The sequence below is a fragment of the Salvelinus alpinus genome, chromosome 30 (genome assembly GCF_045679555.1).
Source record: "Salvelinus alpinus chromosome 30, SLU_Salpinus.1, whole genome shotgun sequence".
Lineage (NCBI taxonomy): Eukaryota > Metazoa > Chordata > Actinopteri > Salmoniformes > Salmonidae > Salvelinus > Salvelinus alpinus.
The window spans coordinates 47317143-47339649 of NC_092115.1; positions in this window are offsets into that span (position 1 = coordinate 47317143).

Below are 22507 nucleotides of genomic sequence, written 5' to 3' on the forward strand. Positions count from 1 at the left end.
AATAAAGCTTCTCTGCATTTGACAAGCAGAGAAGTAGAGGAAGGTTTTAATCCAAGATATTTTGGTCAAAATATTTGGTTTAGTGGTCAAAATGATAGTTGTTTGGAAATTAATTAATATGCTAACTTCTGACATGTTTTACAGAGGCTTGAAAGACAGACTAAGGGTTACAAAAATAGCTCTAGTTACAGATTGGTGGCCCCGATTTGAAATCCAACTTCGTACTTGAAAAGAAGACAAGTAGGGGAAGATTTTATATAGCAGACATTTGTTTCTGTAAACGGGGTCAAAACGGCAGTTGTTTGGGAAAGTTTAAAAAACAAATGGTAGTGCATTTAGTAAAACTGCTGTAACGTAAGTTCCATACTGAATATACCTTCTCTGCATTTGACAAGCAGAGAAGTAGAGGAAGGTTTTAATCCAAGATATTTTGGTCAAAATATTTGGTTTAGTGGTCAAAATGATAGTTGTTTGGAAATTAATTAATATGCTAACTTCTGACATGTTTTACAGAGGCTTGAAAGACAGACTAAGGGTTACAAAAATAGCTCTAGTTACAGATTGGTGGCCCCGATTTGAAATCCAACTTCGTACTTGAAAAGAAGACAAGTTGGGGAAGATTTTATATAGCAGACATTTTTTTCTGTAAAATCCTGCGAAAGGGGTCAAAACGGCAGTTGTTTGGGAAAGTTAAAAAAACACATGGTAATGCATTTAGTAAAACTGCTGTAACATAAGTTCCATACTGAATAAAGCTTCTCTGCATTTGACAAGCAGAGAAGTAGAGGAAGGTTTTAATCCAAGATATTTTGGTCAAAATATTTGGTTTAGTGGTCAAAATGATAGTTGTTTGGAAATTAATTAATATGCTAACTTCTGACATGTTTTACAGAGGCTTGAAAGACAGACTAAGGGTTACAAAAATAGCTCTAGTTACAGATTGGTGGCCCCGATTTGAAATCCAACTTCGTACTTGAAAAGAAGACAAGTAGGGGAAGATTTTATATAGCAGACATTTTTTTCTGTAAACGGGGTCAAAACGGCAGTTGTTTGGGAAAGTTTAAAAAACAAATGGTAGTGCATTTAGTAAAACTGCTGTAACGTAAGTTCCATACTGAATATACCTTCTCTGCATTTGACAAGCAGAGAAGTAGAGGAAGGTTTTAATCCAAGATATTTTGGTCAAAATATTTGGTTTAGTGGTCAAAATGATAGTTGTTTGGAAATTAATTAATATGCTAACTTCTGACATGTTTTACAGAGGCTTGAAAGACAGACTAAGGGTTACAAAAATAGCTCTAGTTACAGATTGGTGGCCCCGATTTGAAATCCAACTTCGTACTTGAAAAGAAGACAAGTTGGGGAAGATTTTATATAGCAGACATTTTTTTCTGTAAAATCCTGCGAAAGGGGTCAAAACGGCAGTTGTTTGGGAAAGTTAAAAAAACACATGGTAATGCATTTAGTAAAACTGCTGTAACATAAGTTCCATACTGAATAAACCTTCTCTGCATTTGACAAGCTGAGAAGTAGAGGAAGGTTTTAATCCAAGATATTTTGGTCAAAATATTTGGTTTAGTGGTCAAAATGATAGTTGTTTGGAAATGAATTAATATGCTAACTTCTGACATGTTTTACAGAGGCTTGAAAGACAGCCGAAGGGTTACAAAAATAGCTCTAGTTACAGATTGGTAGCCCCGATTTGAATTCCGACTACTTGCTTGAAAAGCAGAAGAGTAGGGGAAGATTTTATATAGCAAACATCTTTTTCTGTAAAATGTTGGGAAAGGGGTCAAAACGGCAGTTGTTTGTGAAAGTTTAAAAAACACATGGTAGTGCATTTAGTAAAACTGCTGTAACGTAAGTTCCATACTGAATAAACCTTCTCCGCATTTGACAAGCAGAGAAGTTAGAGGAAGTTTTAATCCAATATATTTTTGTCAAACTCTTTGGTTTAGTGGTCAAAATGATAGTTGTTTTGAATTGAATGAATCTGCTAACTTCTGACATTTTTTACCGAAGTCAGAAAAACAGCCGAAGGGTTACAAAAATAGCTCTAGTTACAGATTGGTAGCCCCGATTTGAATTCCGACTACTTGCTTGAAAAGCAGAAGAGTAGGGGAAGATTTTATATAGCAAACATCTTTTTCTGTAAAATGTTGGGAAAGGGGTCAAAACGGCAGTTGTTTGGGAATGTAAAAAAAACACATGGTAGTGCATTTAGTAAAACTGCTGTAACAAGTTCCAAACTGAATAAACCTACTCTGCATTTGACAAGCAGAGAAGTAGAGGAAGGTTTTAATCCAAGATATTTTGGTCAAAATATTTGGTTTAGTGGTCAAAATGATAGTTGTTTGGAAATTAATTAATATGCTAACTTCTGACATGTTTTACAGAGGCTTGAAAGACAGACTAAGGGTTACAAAAATAGCTCTAGTTACAGATTGGTGGCCCCGATTTGAAATCCAACTTCGTACTTGAAAAGAAGACAAGTAGGGGAAGATCTTATATAGCAGACATTTTTTTCTGTAAAATGTTGGGAAACGGGTCAAAACGGCAGTTATTTGGGAATGTAAAAAAAACACATGGTAGTGCATTTAGTAAAACACATGGTAGTGCATTTAGTAAAACTTCTGTAACGTAAGTTCCATACTGAATCAACCTTCTCTGCATTTAACAAGCAGAGAAGTAGAGGAAGGTTTTAATCCAAGATATTTTGGTCAAAATATTTGGTTTAGTGGTCAAAATGATAGTTGTTTGGAAAATAATGAATATGCTAACTTCTGACATGTTTTACAGAGGCTTGAAAGACAGGCTAAGGGTTACAAAAATAGCTCTAGTTACAGATTGGTGGCCCCGATTTGAAATTCAACTTCGTACTTGAAAAGAAGACAAGTAGGGGAAGATTTTATAGAGCAAAAAAAAAATTCTGTAAAATGTTGGGAAACGGGTCAAAACGGCAGTTATTTGGGAATGTAAAAAAAACACATGGTAGTGTATTTAGTAAAACTGCTGTAACGTAAGTTCCATACTGAATAAACCTTCTCCGCATTTGACAAGCAGAGAAGTAGAGGGAAGTTTTAATCCAATATATTTTTGTCAAACTCTTTGGTTTAGTGGTCAAAATGATAGTTGTTTTGAATTGAATGAATCTGCTAACTTCTGACATTTTTTACCGAAGCCAGAAAAACAGGCGAAGGGTTACAAAAATAGCTCTAGTTACAGATTGGTAGCCCCGATTTGAATTCCGACTACTTGCTTGAAAAGCAGAAGAGTAGGGGAAGATTTTATATAGCAAACATCTTTTTCTGTAAAATGTTGGGAAAGGGGTCAAAACGGCAGTTGTTTGTGAAAGTTTAAAAAACACATGGTAATGCATTTAGTAAAACTGCTGTAACGTAAGTTCCATACTGAATAAACCTTCTCCGCATTTGACAAGCAGAGAAGTTAGAGGAAGTTTTAATCCAATATATTTTTGTCAAACTCTTTGGTTTAGTGGTCAAAATGATAGTTGTTTGGAAATGAATTAATATGCTAACTTCTGACATGTTTTACAGAGGCTTGAAAGACAGGCTAAGGGTTACAAAAATAGCTCAAGTTACAGATTGGTTTCCCCGATTTGAAATCCAACTTCGTACTTGAAAAGAAGACAAGTAGGGGAAGATTTTATATAGCAGACATTTTTTTCTGTAAAATCCTGCGAAAGGGGTCAAAACGGCAGTTGTTTGGGAAAGTTAAAAAAACACATGGTAGTGCATTTAGTAAAACTGCTGTAACGTAAGTTCCATACTGAATAAACCTTCTCTGCATTTGACAAGCTGAGAAGTAGAGGAAGTTTTAATCCAATATATTTTTGTCAAACTCTTTGGTTTAGTGGTCAAAATGATAGTTGTTTGGAAATGAATTAATATGCTAACTTCTGCCATGTTTTACAGAGGCTTGAAAGACAGCCGAAGGGTTACAAAAATAGCTCTAGTTACAGATTGGTAGCCCCGATTTGAATTCCGACTACTTGCTTGAAAAGCAGAAGAGTAGGGGAAGATTTTATATTGCAAACATCTTTTTCTGTAAAATGTTGGGAAAGGGGTCAAAACGGCAGTTGTTTGTGAAAGTTTAAAAAACAAATGGTAGTGCATTTAGTAAAACTGCTGTAACGTAAGTTCCATACTGAATAAACCTTCTCCGCATTTGACAAGCAGAGAAGTTAGAGGAAGTTTTAATCCAATATATTTTTGTCAAACTCTTTGGTTTAGTGGTCAAAATGATAGTTGTTTGGAAATTAATTCATATGCTAACTTCTGACATGTTTTACAGAGGCTTGAAAGACATGCTACGGGTTACAAAAATAGCTCTAGTTACAGATTAGTGGCCCCGATTTGAAATCCAACTTCGTACTTGAAAAGAAGACAAGTAGGGGAAGATTTTATATAGCAGACATTTTTTTCTGTAAACGGGGTCAAAATGGCAGTTGTTTGGGAAAGTTTAAAAAACAAATGGTAGTGCATTTAGTAAAACTGCTGTAACGTAAGTTCCATACTGAATATACCTTCTCTGCATTTGACAAGCAGAGAAGTAGAGGAAGGTTTTAATCCAAGATATTTTGGTCAAAATATTTGGTTTAGTGGTCAAAATGATAGTTGTTTGGAAATGAATTAATATGCTAACTTCTGACATGTTTTACAGAGGCTTGAAAGACAGGCTAAGGGTTACAAAAATAGCTCAAGTTACAGATTGGTGGCCCCGATTTGAAATCCAACTTCGTACTTGAAAAGAAGACAAGTTGGGGAAGATTTTATATAGCAGACATTTTTTTCTGTAAAATCCTGCGAAAGGGGTCAAAACGGCAGTTGTTTGGGAAAGTTAAAAAAACACATGGTAGTGCATTTAGTAAAACTGCTGTAACGTAAGTTCCATACTGAATAAACCTTCTCCACATTTGACAAGCAGAGAAGTTAGAGGAAGTTTTAATCCAATATATTTTTGTCAAACTCTTTGGTTTAGTGGTCAAAATGATAGTTGTTTTGAATTGAATGAATCTGCTAACTTCTGACATTTTTTACCGAAGCCAGAAAAACAGCCGAAGGGTTACAAAAATAGCTCTAGTTACAGATTGGTAGCCCCGATTTGAATTCCGACTACTTGCTTGAAAAGCAGAAGAGTAGGGGAAGATTTTATATAGCAAACATTGTTTTCTGTAAAATGTTGGGAAAGGGTTCAAAACGGCAGTTGTTTGTGAAAGTTTAAAAAACACATGGTAGTGCATTTAGTAAAACTGCTGTAACGTAAGTTCCATACTGAATAAACCTTCTCCGCATTTGACAAGCAGAGAAGTTAGAGGAAGTTTTAATCCAATATATTTTTGTCAAACTCTTTGGTTTAGTGGTCAAAATGATAGTTGTTTGGAAATGAATTAATATGCTAACTTCTGACATGTTTTACAGAGGCTTGAAAGACAGGCTAAGGGTTACAAAAATAGCTCAAGTTACAGATTGGTTTCCCCGATTTGAAATCCAACTTCGTACTTGAAAAGAAGACAAGTAGGGGAAGATTTTATATAGCAGACATTTTTTTCTGTAAAATCCTGCGAAAGGGGTCAAAACGGCAGTTGTTTGGGAAAGTTAAAAAAACACATGGTAGTGCATTTAGTAAAACTGCTGTAACGTAAGTTCCATACTGAATCAACCTTCTCTGCATTTAACAAGCAGAGAAGTAGAGGAAGGTTTTAATCCAAGATATTTTGGTCAAAATATTTGGTTTAGTGGTCAAAATGATAGTTGTTTGGAAATTAATTAATATGCTAACTTCTGACATGTTTTACAGAGGCTTGAAAGACAGACTAAGGGTTACAAAAATAGCTCTAGTTACAGATTGGTGGCCCCGATTTGAAATCCAACTTCGTACTTGAAAAGAAGACAAGTTGGGGAAGATTTTATATAGCAGACATTTTTTTCTGTAAAATCCTGCGAAAGGGGTCAAAACGGCAGTTGTTTGGGAAAGTTAAAAAAACACATGGTAATGCATTTAGTAAAACTGCTGTAACGTACGTTCCATACTGAATAAAGCTTCTCTGCATTTGACAAGCAGAGAAGTAGAGGAAGGTTTTAATCCAAGATATTTTGGTCAAAATATTTGGTTTAGTGGTCAAAATGATAGTTGTTTGGAAATTAATTAATATGCTAACTTCTGACATGTTTTACAGAGGCTTGAAAGACAGACTAAGGGTTACAAAAATAGCTCTAGTTACAGATTGGTGGCCCCGATTTGAAATCCAACTTCGTACTTGAAAAGAAGACAAGTAGGGGAAGATTTTATATAGCAGACATTTTTTTCTGTAAACGGGGTCAAAACGGCAGTTGTTTGGGAAAGTTTAAAAAACAAATGGTAGTGCATTTAGTAAAACTGCTGTAACGTAAGTTCCATACTGAATATACCTTCTCTGCATTTGACAAGCAGAGAAGTAGAGGAAGGTTTTAATCCAAGATATTTTGGTCAAAATATTTGGTTTAGTGGTCAAAATGATAGTTGTTTGGAAATTAATTAATATGCTAACTTCTGACATGTTTTACAGAGGCTTGAAAGACAGACTAAGGGTTACAAAAATAGCTCTAGTTACAGATTGGTGGCCCCGATTTGAAATCCAACTTCGTACTTGAAAAGAAGACAAGTTGGGGAAGATTTTATATAGCAGACATTTTTTTCTGTAAAATCCTGCGAAAGGGGTCAAAACGGCAGTTGTTTGGGAAAGTTAAAAAAACACATGGTAATGCATTTAGTAAAACTGCTGTAACATAAGTTCCATACTGAATAAACCTTCTCTGCATTTGACAAGCTGAGAAGTAGAGGAAGGTTTTAATCCAAGATATTTTGGTCAAAATATTTGGTTTAGTGGTCAAAATGATAGTTGTTTGGAAATGAATTAATATGCTAACTTCTGACATGTTTTACAGAGGCTTGAAAGACAGCCGAAGGGTTACAAAAATAGCTCTAGTTACAGATTGGTAGCCCCGATTTGAATTCCGACTACTTGCTTGAAAAGCAGAAGAGTAGGGGAAGATTTTATATAGCAAACATCTTTTTCTGTAAAATGTTGGGAAAGGGGTCAAAACGGCAGTTGTTTGTGAAAGTTTAAAAAACACATGGTAGTGCATTTAGTAAAACTGCTGTAACGTAAGTTCCATACTGAATAAACCTTCTCCGCATTTGACAAGCAGAGAAGTTAGAGGAAGTTTTAATCCAATATATTTTTGTCAAACTCTTTGGTTTAGTGGTCAAAATGATAGTTGTTTTGAATTGAATGAATCTGCTAACTTCTGACATTTTTTACCGAAGCCAGTAAAACAGGCGAAGGGTTACAAAAATAGCTCTAGTTACAGATTGGTAGCCCCGATTTGAATTCCGACTACTTGCTTGAAAAGCAGAAGAGTAGGGGAAGATTTTATATAGCAAACATCTTTTTCTGTAAAATGTTGGGAAAGGGGTCAAAACGGCAGTTGTTTGGGAATGTAAAAAAAACACATGGTAGTGCATTTAGTAAAACTGCTGTAACAAGTTCCAAACTGAATAAACCTACTCTGCATTTGACAAGCAGAGAAGTAGAGGAAGGTTTTAATCCAAGATATTTTGGTCAAAATATTTGGTTTAGTGGTCAAAATGATAGTTGTTTGGAAATTAATTAATATGCTAACTTCTGACATGTTTTACAGAGGCTTGAAAGACAGACTAAGGGTTACAAAAATAGCTCTAGTTACAGATTGGTGGCCCCGATTTGAAATCCAACTTCGTACTTGAAAAGAAGACAAGTAGGGGAAGATCTTATATAGCAGACATTTTTTTCTGTAAAATGTTGGGAAACGGGTCAAAACGGCAGTTATTTGGGAATGTAAAAAAAACACATGGTAGTGCATTTAGTAAAACACATGGTAGTGCATTTAGTAAAACTTCTGTAACGTAAGTTCCATACTGAATCAACCTTCTCTGCATTTAACAAGCAGAGAAGTAGAGGAAGGTTTTAATCCAAGATATTTTGGTCAAAATATTTGGTTTAGTGGTCAAAATGATAGTTGTTTGGAAAATAATGAATATGCTAACTTCTGACATGTTTTACAGAGGCTTGAAAGACAGGCTAAGGGTTACAAAAATAGCTCTAGTTACAGATTGGTGGCCCCGATTTGAAATTCAACTTCGTACTTGAAAAGAAGACAAGTAGGGGAAGATTTTATAGAGCAAAAAAAAAATTCTGTAAAATGTTGGGAAACGGGTCAAAACGGCAGTTATTTGGGAATGTAAAAAAAACACATGGTAGTGCATTTAGTAAAACTGCTGTAACGTAAGTTCCATACTGAATAAACCTTCTCCACATTTGACAAGCAGAGAAGTTAGAGGAAGTTTTAATCCAATATATTTTTGTCAAACTCTTTGGTTTAGTGGTCAAAATGATAGTTGTTTTGAATTGAATGAATCTGCTAACTTCTGACATTTTTTACCGAAGCCAGAAAAACAGCCGAAGGGTTACAAAAATAGCTCTAGTTACAGATTGGTAGCCCCGATTTGAATTCCGACTACTTGCTTGAAAAGCAGAAGAGTAGGGGAAGATTTTATATAGCAAACATCTTTTTCTGTAAAATGTTGGGAAAGGGTTCAAAACGGCAGTTGTTTGTGAAAGTTTAAAAAACACATGGTAGTGCATTTATTAAAACTGCTGTAACGTAAGTTCCATACTGAATAAACCTTCTCCGCATTTGACAAGCAGAGAAGTTAGAGGAAGTTTTAATCCAATATATTTTTGTCAAACTCTTTGGTTTAGTGGTCAAAATGATAGTTGTTTGGAAATGAATTAATATGCTAACTTCTGACATGTTTTACAGAGGCTTGAAAGACAGGCTAAGGGTTACAAAAATAGCTCAAGTTACAGATTGGTTTCCCCGATTTGAAATCCAACTTCGTACTTGAAAAGAAGACAAGTAGGGGAAGATTTTATATAGCAGACATTTTTTTCTGTAAAATCCTGCGAAAGGGGTCAAAACGGCAGTTGTTTGGGAAAGTTAAAAAAACACATGGTAGTGCATTTAGTAAAACTGCTGTAACGTAAGTTCCATACTGAATAAACCTTCTCTGCATTTGACAAGCTGAGAAGTAGAGGAAGTTTTAATCCAATATATTTTTGTCAAACTCTTTGGTTTAGTGGTCAAAATGATAGTTGTTTGGAAATGAATTAATATGCTAACTTCTGCCATGTTTTACAGAGGCTTGAAAGACAGCCGAAGGGTTACAAAAATAGCTCTAGTTACAGATTGGTAGCCCCGATTTGAATTCCGACTACTTGCTTGAAAAGCAGAAGAGTAGGGGAAGATTTTATATTGCAAACATCTTTTTCTGTAAAATGTTGGGAAAGGGGTCAAAACGGCAGTTGTTTGTGAAAGTTTAAAAAACAAATGGTAGTGCATTTAGTAAAACTGCTGTAACGTAAGTTCCATACTGAATAAACCTTCTCCGCATTTGACAAGCAGAGAAGTTAGAGGAAGTTTTAATCCAATATATTTTTGTCAAACTCTTTGGTTTAGTGGTCAAAATGATAGTTGTTTGGAAATTAATTCATATGCTAACTTCTGACATGTTTTACAGAGGCTTGAAAGACATGCTAAGGGTTACAAAAATAGCTCTAGTTACAGATTAGTGGCCCCGATTTGAAATCCAACTTCGTACTTGAAAAGAAGACAAGTAGGGGAAGATTTTATATAGCAGACATTTTTTTCTGTAAACGGGGTCAAAATGGCAGTTGTTTGGGAAAGTTTAAAAAACAAATGGTAGTGCATTTAGTAAAACTGCTGTAACGTAAGTTCCATACTGAATATACCTTCTCTGCATTTGACAAGCAGAGAAGTAGAGGAAGGTTTTAATCCAAGATATTTTGGTCAAAATATTTGGTTTAGTGGTCAAAATGATAGTTGTTTGGAAATGAATTAATATGCTAACTTCTGACATGTTTTACAGAGGCTTGAAAGACAGGCTAAGGGTTACAAAAATAGCTCAAGTTACAAATTGGTGGCCCCGATTTGAAATCCAACTTCGTACTTGAAAAGAAGACAAGTTGGGGAAGATTTTATATAGCAGACATTTTTTTCTGTAAAATCCTGCGAAAGGGGTCAAAACGGCAGTTGTTTGGGAAAGTTAATAAAACACATGGTAGTGCATTTAGTAAAACTGCTGTAACGTACGTTCCATACTGAATAAAGCTTCTCTGCATTTGACAAGCAGAGAAGTAGAGGAAGGTTTTAATCCAAGATATTTTGGTCAAAATATTTGGTTTAGTGGTCAAAATGATAGTTGTTTGGAAATTAATTAATATGCTAACTTCTGACATGTTTTACAGAGGCTTGAAAGACAGACTAAGGGTTACAAAAATAGCTCTAGTTACAGATTGGTGGCCCCGATTTGAAATCCAACTTCGTACTTGAAAAGAAGACAAGTAGGGGAAGATTTTATATAGCAGACATTTTTTTCTGTAAACGGGGTCAAAACGGCAGTTGTTTGGGAAAGTTTAAAAAACAAATGGTAGTGCATTTAGTAAAACTGCTGTAACGTAAGTTCCATACTGAATATACCTTCTCTGCATTTGACAAGCAGAGAAGTAGAGGAAGGTTTTAATCCAAGATATTTTGGTCAAAATATTTGGTTTAGTGGTCAAAATGATAGTTGTTTGGAAATTAATTAATATGCTAACTTCTGACATGTTTTACAGAGGCTTGAAAGACAGACTAAGGGTTACAAAAATAGCTCTAGTTACAGATTGGTGGCCCCGATTTGAAATCCAACTTCGTACTTGAAAAGAAGACAAGTTGGGGAAGATTTTATATAGCAGACATTTTTTTCTGTAAAATCCTGCGAAAGGGGTCAAAACGGCAGTTGTTTGGGAAAGTTAAAAAAACACATGGTAATGCATTTAGTAAAACTGCTGTAACATAAGTTCCATACTGAATAAACCTTCTCTGCATTTGACAAGCTGAGAAGTAGAGGAAGGTTTTAATCCAAGATATTTTGGTCAAAATATTTGGTTTAGTGGTCAAAATGATAGTTGTTTGGAAATGAATTAATATGCTAACTTCTGACATGTTTTACAGAGGCTTGAAAGACAGCCGAAGGGTTACAAAAATAGCTCTAGTTACAGATTGGTAGCCCCGATTTGAATTCCGACTACTTGCTTGAAAAGCAGAAGAGTAGGGGAAGATTTTATATAGCAAACATCTTTTTCTGTAAAATGTTGGGAAAGGGGTCAAAACGGCAGTTGTTTGTGAAAGTTTAAAAAACACATGGTAGTGCATTTAGTAAAACTGCTGTAACGTAAGTTCCATACTGAATAAACCTTCTCCGCATTTGACAAGCAGAGAAGTTAGAGGAAGTTTTAATCCAATATATTTTTGTCAAACTCTTTGGTTTAGTGGTCAAAATGATAGTTGTTTTGAATTTAATGAATCTGCTAACTTCTGACATTTTTTACCGAAGTCAGAAAAACAGCCGAAGGGTTACAAAAATAGCTCTAGTTACAGATTGGTAGCCCCGATTTGAATTCCGACTACTTGCTTGAAAAGCAGAAGAGTAGGGGAAGATTTTATATAGCAAACATCTTTTTCTGTAAAATGTTGGGAAAGGGGTCAAAACGGCAGTTGTTTGGGAATGTAAAAAAAACACATGGTAGTGCATTTAGTAAAACTGCTGTAACAAGTTCCAAACTGAATAAACCTACTCTGCATTTGACAAGCAGAGAAGTAGAGGAAGGTTTTAATCCAAGATATTTTGGTCAAAATATTTGGTTTAGTGGTCAAAATGATAGTTGTTTGGAAATTAATTAATATGCTAACTTCTGACATGTTTTACAGAGGCTTGAAAGACAGACTAAGGGTTACAAAAATAGCTCTAGTTACAGATTGGTGGCCCCGATTTGAAATCCAACTTCGTACTTGAAAAGAAGACAAGTAGGGGAAGATCTTATATAGCAGACATTTTTTTCTGTAAAATGTTGGGAAACGGGTCAAAACGGCAGTTATTTGGGAATGTAAAAAAAACACATGGTAGTGCATTTAGTAAAACACATGGTAGTGCATTTAGTAAAACTTCTGTAACGTAAGTTCCATACTGAATCAACCTTCTCTGCATTTAACAAGCAGAGAAGTAGAGGAAGGTTTTAATCCAAGATATTTTGGTCAAAATATTTGGTTTAGTGGTCAAAATGATAGTTGTTTGGAAAATAATGAATATGCTAACTTCTGACATGTTTTACAGAGGCTTGAAAGACAGGCTAAGGGTTACAAAAATAGCTCTAGTTACAGATTGGTGGCCCCGATTTGAAATTCAACTTCGTACTTGAAAAGAAGACAAGTAGGGGAAGATTTTATAGAGCAAAAAAAAAATTCTGTAAAATGTTGGGAAACGGGTCAAAACGGCAGTTATTTGGGAATGTAAAAAAAACACATGGTAGTGCATTTAGTAAAACTGCTGTAACGTAAGTTCCATACTGAATAAACCTTCTCCACATTTGACAAGCAGAGAAGTTAGAGGAAGTTTTAATCCAATATATTTTTGTCAAACTCTTTGGTTTAGTGGTCAAAATGATAGTTGTTTTGAATTGAATGAATCTGCTAACTTCTGACATTTTTTACCGAAGCCAGAAAAACAGCCGAAGGGTTACAAAAATAGCTCTAGTTACAGATTGGTAGCCCCGATTTGAATTCCGACTACTTGCTTGAAAAGCAGAAGAGTAGGGGAAGATTTTATATTGCAAACATCTTTTTCTGTAAAATGTTGGGAAAGGGGTCAAAACGGCAGTTGTTTGTGAAAGTTTAAAAAACAAATGGTAGTGCATTTAGTAAAACTGCTGTAACGTAAGTTCCATACTGAATAAACCTTCTCCGCATTTGACAAGCAGAGAAGTTAGAGGAAGTTTTAATCCAATATATTTTTGTCAAACTCTTTGGTTTAGTGGTCAAAATGATAGTTGTTTGGAAATTAATTCATATGCTAACTTCTGACATGTTTTACAGAGGCTTGAAAGACATGCTAAGGGTTACAAAAATAGCTCTAGTTACAGATTAGTGGCCCCGATTTGAAATCCAACTTCGTACTTGAAAAGAAGACAAGTAGGGGAAGATTTTATATAGCAGACATTTTTTTCTGTAAACGGGGTCAAAATGGCAGTTGTTTGGGAAAGTTTAAAAAACAAATGGTAGTGCATTTAGTAAAACTGCTGTAACGTAAGTTCCATACTGAATATACCTTCTCTGCATTTGACAAGCAGAGAAGTAGAGGAAGGTTTTAATCCAAGATATTTTGGTCAAAATATTTGGTTTAGTGGTCAAAATGATAGTTGTTTGGAAATGAATTAATATGCTAACTTCTGACATGTTTTACAGAGGCTTGAAAGACAGGCTAAGGGTTACAAAAATAGCTCAAGTTACAGATTGGTGGCCCCGATTTGAAATCCAACTTCGTACTTGAAAAGAAGACAAGTTGGGGAAGATTTTATATAGCAGACATTTTTTTCTGTAAAATCCTGCGAAAGGGGTCAAAACGGCAGTTGTTTGGGAAAGTTAAAAAAACACATGGTAGTGCATTTAGTAAAACTGCTGTAACGTAAGTTCCATACTGAATAAACCTTCTCCACATTTGACAAGCAGAGAAGTTAGAGGAAGTTTTAATCCAATATATTTTTGTCAAACTCTTTGGTTTAGTGGTCAAAATGATAGTTGTTTTGAATTGAATGAATCTGCTAACTTCTGACATTTTTTACCGAAGTCAGAAAAACAGCCGAAGGGTTACAAAAATAGCTCTAGTTACAGATTGGTAGCCCCGATTTGAATTCCGACTACTTGCTTGAAAAGCAGAAGAGTAGGGGAAGATTTTATATAGCAAACATCTTTTTCTGTAAAATGTTGGGAAAGGGGTCAAAACGGCAGTTGTTTGGGAATGTAAAAAAAACACATGGTAGTGCATTTAGTAAAACTGCTGTAACAAGTTCCAAACTGAATAAACCTACTCTGCATTTGACAAGCACAGAAGTAGAGGAAGGTTTTAATCCAAGATATTTTGGTCAAAATATTTGGTTTAGTGGTCAAAATGATAGTTGTTTGGAAAATAATGAATATGCTAACTTCTGACATGTTTTACAGAGGCTTGAAAGACAGGCTAAGGGTTACAAAAATAGCTCTAGTTACAGATTGGTGGCCCCGATTTGAAATTCAACTTCGTACTTGAAAAGAAGACAAGTAGGGGAAGATTTTATAGAGCAAAAAAAAAATTCTGTAAAATGTTGGGAAACGGGTCAAAACGGCAGTTATTTGGGAATGTAAAAAAAACACATGGTAGTGCATTTAGTAAAACTGCTGTAACGTAAGTTCCATACTGAATAAACCTTCTCCACATTTGACAAGCAGAGAAGTTAGAGGAAGTTTTAATCCAATATATTTTTGTCAAACTCTTTGGTTTAGTGGTCAAAATGATAGTTGTTTTGAATTGAATGAATCTGCTAACTTCTGACATTTTTTACCGAAGCCAGAAAAACAGCCGAAGGGTTACAAAAATAGCTCTAGTTACAGATTGGTAGCCCCGATTTGAATTCCGACTACTTGCTTGAAAAGCAGAAGAGTAGGGGAAGATTTTATATAGCAAACATCTTTTTCTGTAAAATGTTGGGAAAGGGTTCAAAACGGCAGTTGTTTGTGAAAGTTTAAAAAACACATGGTAGTGCATTTAGTAAAACTGCTGTAACGTAAGTTCCATACTGAATAAACCTTCTCCGCATTTGACAAGCAGAGAAGTTAGAGGAAGTTTTAATCCAATATATTTTTGTCAAACTCTTTGGTTTAGTGGTCAAAATGATAGTTGTTTGGAAATGAATTAATATGCTAACTTCTGACATGTTTTACAGAGGCTTGAAAGACAGGCTAAGGGTTACAAAAATAGCTCAAGTTACAGATTGGTTTCCCCGATTTGAAATCCAACTTCGTACTTGAAAAGAAGACAAGTAGGGGAAGATTTTATATAGCAGACATTTTTTTCTGTAAAATCCTGCGAAAGGGGTCAAAACGGCAGTTGTTTGGGAAAGTTAAAAAAACACATGGTAGTGCATTTAGTAAAACTGCTGTAACGTAAGTTCCATACTGAATAAACCTTCTCTGCATTTGACAAGCTGAGAAGTAGAGGAAGTTTTAATCCAATATATTTTTGTCAAACTCTTTGGTTTAGTGGTCAAAATGATAGTTGTTTGGAAATGAATTAATATGCTAACTTCTGCCATGTTTTACAGAGGCTTGAAAGACAGCCGAAGGGTTACAAAAATAGCTCTAGTTACAGATTGGTAGCCCCGATTTGAATTCCGACTACTTGCTTGAAAAGCAGAAGAGTAGGGGAAGATTTTATATTGCAAACATCTTTTTCTGTAAAATGTTGGGAAAGGGGTCAAAACGGCAGTTGTTTGTGAAAGTTTAAAAAACAAATGGTAGTGCATTTAGTAAAACTGCTGTAACGTAAGTTCCATACTGAATAAACCTTCTCCGCATTTGACAAGCAGAGAAGTTAGAGGAAGTTTTAATCCAATATATTTTTGTCAAACTCTTTGGTTTAGTGGTCAAAATGATAGTTGTTTGGAAATGAATGAATCTGCTAACTTCTGACATTTTTTACCGAAGCCAGAAAAACAGCCGAAGGGTTACAAAAATAGCTCTAGTTACAGATTGGTAGCCCCGATTTGAATTCCGACTACTTGCTTGAAAAGCGGAAGAGTAGGGGAAGATTTTATATAGCAAACATCTTTTTCTGTAAAATGTTGGGAAAGGGGTCAAAACGGCAGTTGTTTGTGAAAGTTTAACCTTTCACGAGCCTCTACCCCGGGTCCGGGATCAAACCCCACCCCCCCCCACACACTGATTAGCATAGCTAGCATAGCTTCACAAGTAGATAGTAGCATCTAAATATCATTAAATCACAAGTCCAAGACACCAGATGAAAGATACAGATCTTGTGAATAAAGCCACCATTTCAGATTTTTAAAATGTTTTACAGGGAAGACAAAATATGTAAATCTATTAGCTAAACACGTTAGCAAAATACACAATTTCTTTGTCCACCATTTTTTCTCTCCACCAGTAGCTATCACCAATTCGGCTAAACTAAGATATTGATAGCCAATAACCTATAAAAAACCTCATCAGATGACAGTCTGATAACATATTTATGGTATAGGATAGGTTTTGTTAGAAAAAAGTGCATATTTCAGGTAGAAATCACAGTTTACAATTGCACCGACCATCACAACACGACTAGAATTACTATAGAGAGCAACGTGTATGACCAATTTACTCTTAATAAAACATTTCATAAGAATAGACAAAGCATAGCAATGGAAAGACCCAGATCTTGTGATTCCAGACAATATTTCAGATTTTCTAAGCGTTTTACAGCGAAAACACAATAAATCGATAAGTTAGCATACCACATGTGAAAACGTTACCAGAGCATCGATTCAAGCCAAAGAGAGCTATAACGTAATCATCGCCAAAATATATTAATTTTTTCACTAACCTTCTCAGAATTCTTCCGATGACACTCCTGTAACATCATTTTACAACATACATATACAGTTTGTTCGAAAATGTGCATATTTAGCCATACAAAACCGTGGTTACACAATGAAAATACTAGGAAATCAAGCCTCAAAATGTCGGACGTCATCTTTCAGAGTGATCTAGTTTAATTGAAAGCTAATCATATACTTGACTAAAAAATACAGGGTTGACAGGAATCGAAAGACAAATTAGTTCTTAATGCAATCGCTGATTTACATTTCTAAAATTATCCTTACTTTCTTATACAGCGTTCGCCAAGAGAAGCTATAACAAACAAAATGGCGTAATATGCGTTTAAAATATTTCGACAGAACAACGATTTATCATATTAAATATTCCTTACTATGAGGTGATTTTCCATCAGATTCTTGGGCAATGTATCCTTTCTTGGGTCTAATCTTCTTTTGGTCGATAGATGTCCTCTGTCCTTCGAAATATCCACTAACGATCGAACGGGACCCCGAAACGTGCCCAAAGTTTCAGAGTGCACGACAAAGAAATTCCTCAAAATCGCACTAAACGGATATAAATTGCTATAAAACGGTTCAAATTAACTACATTATGATGTTTTTAACAACTATAACGACTAAAAACATGACCGGAGAAATATCACTTTCTAAACAACCATTTGGAAAGAGGCAAGTCCGATGTTCATCTTGCGTAAAACGCGCGAAGGGAAAAGACTGTACTTCCACGTTTTGTTGTTTTATAGTGGCTCTGATTGCGCAATCGACTCCATTCAAAACGTCATGACGTACTGACACCCAGAGGAAGACGTAGGCAGTGTCGGTTTCTCCATAGCATCTACTGGCACCTTAAAACCGATCCCAGATCAGGGGTAAAAATTTCTGAAATCTGACTCCCTGTCAGGAAAAGTGCTGTAGAATTAGTTCTGTACCACTCAGAGACAAAATTCCAACGGCTATAGAAACTAGAAAGTGTTTTCTATCCAATAATAACAATAATATGCATATTGTACGATCAAGAATTGAGCACGAGGCAGTTTAATTTGGAGACCAAAAAATGCTAATGCGGAACAGCACCCCCTATAGTTGCAAGAAGTTAAAAAACACATGGTAATGCATTTAGTAAAACTGCTGTAACGTAAGTTCCATACTGAATAAACCTTCTCCGCATTTGACAAGCAGAGAAGTTAGAGGAAGTTTTAATCCAATATATATTTGTCAAACTCTTTGGTTTAGTGGTCAAAATGATAGTTGTTTTGAATTGAATGAATCTGCTAACTTCTGACATTTTTTACCGAAGCCAGAAAAACAGGCGAAGGGTTACAAAAATAGCTCTAGTTACAGATTGGTAGCCCCGATTTGAATTCCGACTTGTTGCTTGAAAAGCAGAAGAGTAGGGGAAGATTTTATATAGCAAACATATTTTTCTTTAAAATGTTGGGAAAGGGGTCAAAACGGCAGTTGTTTGTGAAAGTTTAACCTTTCACGAGCCTCTACCCCGGGTCCGGGATCAAACCCCACCCCCCCCCACACACTGATTAGCATAGCTAGCATAGCTTCACAAGTAGATAGTAGCATCTAAATATCATTAAATCACAAGTCCAAGACACCAGATGAAAGATACAGATCTTGTGAATAAAGCCACCATTTCAGATTTTTAAAATGTTTTACAGGGAAGACAAAATATGTAAATCTATTAGCTAAACACGTTAGCAAAATACACAATTTCTTTGTCCACCATTTTTTCTCTCCACCAGTAGCTATCACCAATTCGGCTAAACTAAGATATTGATAGCCAATAACCTATAAAAAACCTCATCAGATGACAGTCTGATAACATATTTATGGTATAGGATAGGTTTTGTTAGAAAAAAGTGCATATTTCAGGTAGAAATCACAGTTTACAATTGCACCGACCATCACAACACGACTAGAATTACTATAGAGAGCAACGTGTATGACCAATTTACTCTTAATAAAACATTTCATAAGAATAGACAAAGCATAGCAATGGAAAGACCCAGATCTTGTGATTCCAGACAATATTTCAGATTTTCTAAGCGTTTTACAGCGAAAACACAATAAATCGATAAGTTAGCATACCACATGTGAAAACGTTACCAGAGCATCGATTCAAGCCAAAGAGAGCTATAACGTAATCATCGCCAAAATATATTAATTTTTTCACTAACCTTCTCAGAATTCTTCCGATGACACTCCTGTAACATCATTTTACAACATACATATACAGTTTGTTCGAAAATGTGCATATTTAGCCATACAAAACCGTGGTTACACAATGAAAATACTAGGAAATCAAGCCTCAAAATGTCGGACGTCATCTTTCAGAGTGATCTAGTTTAATTGAAAGCTAATCATATACTTGACTAAAAAATACAGGGTTGACAGGAATCGAAAGACAAATTAGTTCTTAATGCAATCGCTGATTTACATTTCTAAAATTATCCTTACTTTCTTATACAGCGTTCGCCAAGAGAAGCTATAACAAACAAAATGGCGTAATATGCGTTTAAAATATTTCGACAGAACAACGATTTATCATATTAAATATTCCTTACTATGAGGTGATTTTCCATCAGATTCTTGGGCAATGTATCCTTTCTTGGGTCTAATCTTCTTTTGGTCGATAGATGTCCTCTGTCCTTCGAAATATCCACTAACGATCGAACGGGACCCCGAAACGTGCCCAAAGTTTCAGAGTGCACGACAAAGAAATTCCTCAAAATCGCACTAAACGGATATAAATTGCTATAAAACGGTTCAAATTAACTACATTATGATGTTTTTAACAACTATAACGACTAAAAACATGACCGGAGAAATATCACTTTCTAAACAACCATTTGGAAAGAGGCAAGTCCGATGTTCATCTTGCGTAAAACGCGCGAAGGGAAAAGACTGTACTTCCACGTTTTGTTGTTTTATAGTGGCTCTGATTGCGCAATCGACTCCATTCAAAACGTCATGACGTACTGACACCCAGAGGAAGACGTAGGCAGTGTCGGTTTCTCCATAGCATCTACTGGCACCTTAAAACCGATCCCAGATCAGGGGTAAAAATTTCTGAAATCTGACTCCCTGTCAGGAAAAGTGCTGTAGAATTAGTTCTGTACCACTCAGAGACAAAATTCCAACGGCTATAGAAACAAAATTCCAACGGCTATAGAAACTAAAAAGTGTTTTCTATCCAATAATAACAATAATATGCATATTGTACGATCAAGAATTGAGCACGAGGCAGTTTAATTTGGAGACCAAAAAATGCTAATGCGGAACAGCACCCCCTATAGTTGCAAGAAGTTAAAAAACACATGGTAGTGCATTTAGTAAAACTGCTGTAACGTAAGTTCCATACTGAATAAACCTTCTCCGCATTTGACAAGCAGAGAAGTTAGAGGAAGTTTTAGTCCAATATATATTTGTCAAACTCTTTGGTTTAGTGGTCAAAATTATAGTTGTTTTGAATTGAATGAATCTGCTAACTTCTGACATTTTTTACCGAAGCCAGAAAAACAGGCGAAGGGTTACAAAAATAGCTCTAGTTACAGATTGGTAGCCCCGATTTGAATTCCGACTACTTGCTTGAAAAGCAGAAGAGTAGGGGAAGATTTTATATAGCAAACATATTTTTCTTTAAAATGTTGGGAAAGGGGTCAAAACGGCAGTTGTTTGTGAAAGTTTAACCTTTCACGAGCCTCTACCCCGGGTCCGGGATCAAACCCCACCCCCCCCCACACACTGATTAGCATAGCTAGCATAGCTTCACAAGTAGATAGTAGCATCTAAATATCATTAAATCACAAGTCCAAGACACCAGATGAAAGATACAGATCTTGTGAATAAAGCCACCATTTCAGATTTTTAAAATGTTTTACAGGGAAGACAAAATATGTAAATCTATTAGCTAAACACGTTAGCAAAATACACAATTTCTTTGTCCACCATTTTTTCTCTCCACCAGTAGCTATCACCAATTCGGCTAAACTAAGATATTGATAGCCAATAACCTATAAAAAACCTCATCAGATGACAGTCTGATAACATATTTATGGTATAGGATAGGTTTTGTTAGAAAAAAGTGCATATTTCAGGTAGAAATCACAGTTTACAATTGCACCGACCATCACAACACGACTAGAATTACTATAGAGAGCAACGTGTATGACCAATTTACTCTTAATAAAACATTTCATAAGAATAGACAAAGCATAGCAATGGAAAGACCCAGATCTTGTGATTCCAGACAATATTTCAGATTTTCTAAGCGTTTTACAGCGAAAACACAATAAATCGATAAGTTAGCATACCACATGTGAAAACGTTACCAGAGCATCGATTCAAGCCAAAGAGAGCTATAACGTAATCATCGCCAAAATATATTAATTTTTTCACTAACCTTCTCAGAATTCTTCCGATGACACTCCTGTAACATCATTTTACAACATACATATACAGTTTGTTCGAAAATGTGCATATTTAGCCATACAAAACCGTGGTTACACAATGAAAATACTAGGAAATCAAGCCTCAAAATGTCGGACGTCATCTTTCAGAGTGATCTAGTTTAATTGAAAGCTAATCATATACTTGACTAAAAAATACAGGGTTGACAGGAATCGAAAGACAAATTAGTTCTTAATGCAATCGCTGATTTACATTTCTAAAATTATCCTTACTTTCTTATACAGCGTTCGCCAAGAGAAGCTATAACAAACAAAATGGCGTAATATGCGTTTAAAATATTTCGACAGAACAACGATTTATCATATTAAATATTCCTTACTATGAGGTGATTTTCCATCAGATTCTTGGGCAATGTATCCTTTCTTGGGTCTAATCTTCTTTTGGTCGATAGATGTCCTCTGTCCTTCGAAATATCCACTAACGATCGAACGGGACCCCGAAACGTGCCCAAAGTTTCAGAGTGCACGACAAAGAAATTCCTCAAAATCGCACTAAACGGATATAAATTGCTATAAAACGGTTCAAATTAACTACATTATGATGTTTTTAACAACTATAACGACTAAAAACATGACCGGAGAAATATCACTTTCTAAACAACCATTTGGAAAGAGGCAAGTCCGATGTTCATCTTGCGTAAAACGCGCGAAGGGAAAAGACTGTACTTCCACGTTTTGTTGTTTTATAGTGGCTCTGATTGCGCAATCGACTCCATTCAAAACGTCATGACGTACTGACACCCAGAGGAAGACGTAGGCAGTGTCGGTTTCTCCATAGCATCTACTGGCACCTTAAAACCGATCCCAGATCAGGGGTAAAAATTTCTGAAATCTGACTCCCTGTCAGGAAAAGTGCTGTAGAATTAGTTCTGTACCACTCAGAGACAAAATTCCAACGGCTATAGAAACTAAAAAGTGTTTTCTATCCAATAATAACAATAATATGCATATTGTACGATCAAGAATTGAGCACGAGGCAGTTTAATTTGGAGACCAAAAAATGCTAATGCGGAACAGCACCCCCTATAGTTGCAAGAAGTTAAAAAACACATGGTAGTGCATTTAGTAAAACTGCTGTAACGTAAGTTCCATACTGAATAAACCTTCTCCGCATTTGACAAGCAGAGAAGTTAGAGGAAGTTTTAGTCCAATATATTTTTGTCAAACTCTTTGGTTTAGTGGTCAAAATTATAGTTGTTTTGAATTGAATGAATCTGCTAACTTCTGACATTTTTTACCGAAGCCAGAAAAACAGCCGAAGGGTTACAAAAATAGCTCTAGTTACAGATTGGTAGCCCCGATTTGAATTACGACTACTTGCTTGAAAAGCAGAAGAGTAGGGGAAGATTTTATATAGCAAACATCTTTTTCTGTAAAATGTTGGGAAAGGGGTCAAAACGGCAGTTGTTTGTGAAAGTTTAAAAAACACATGGTAGTGCATTTA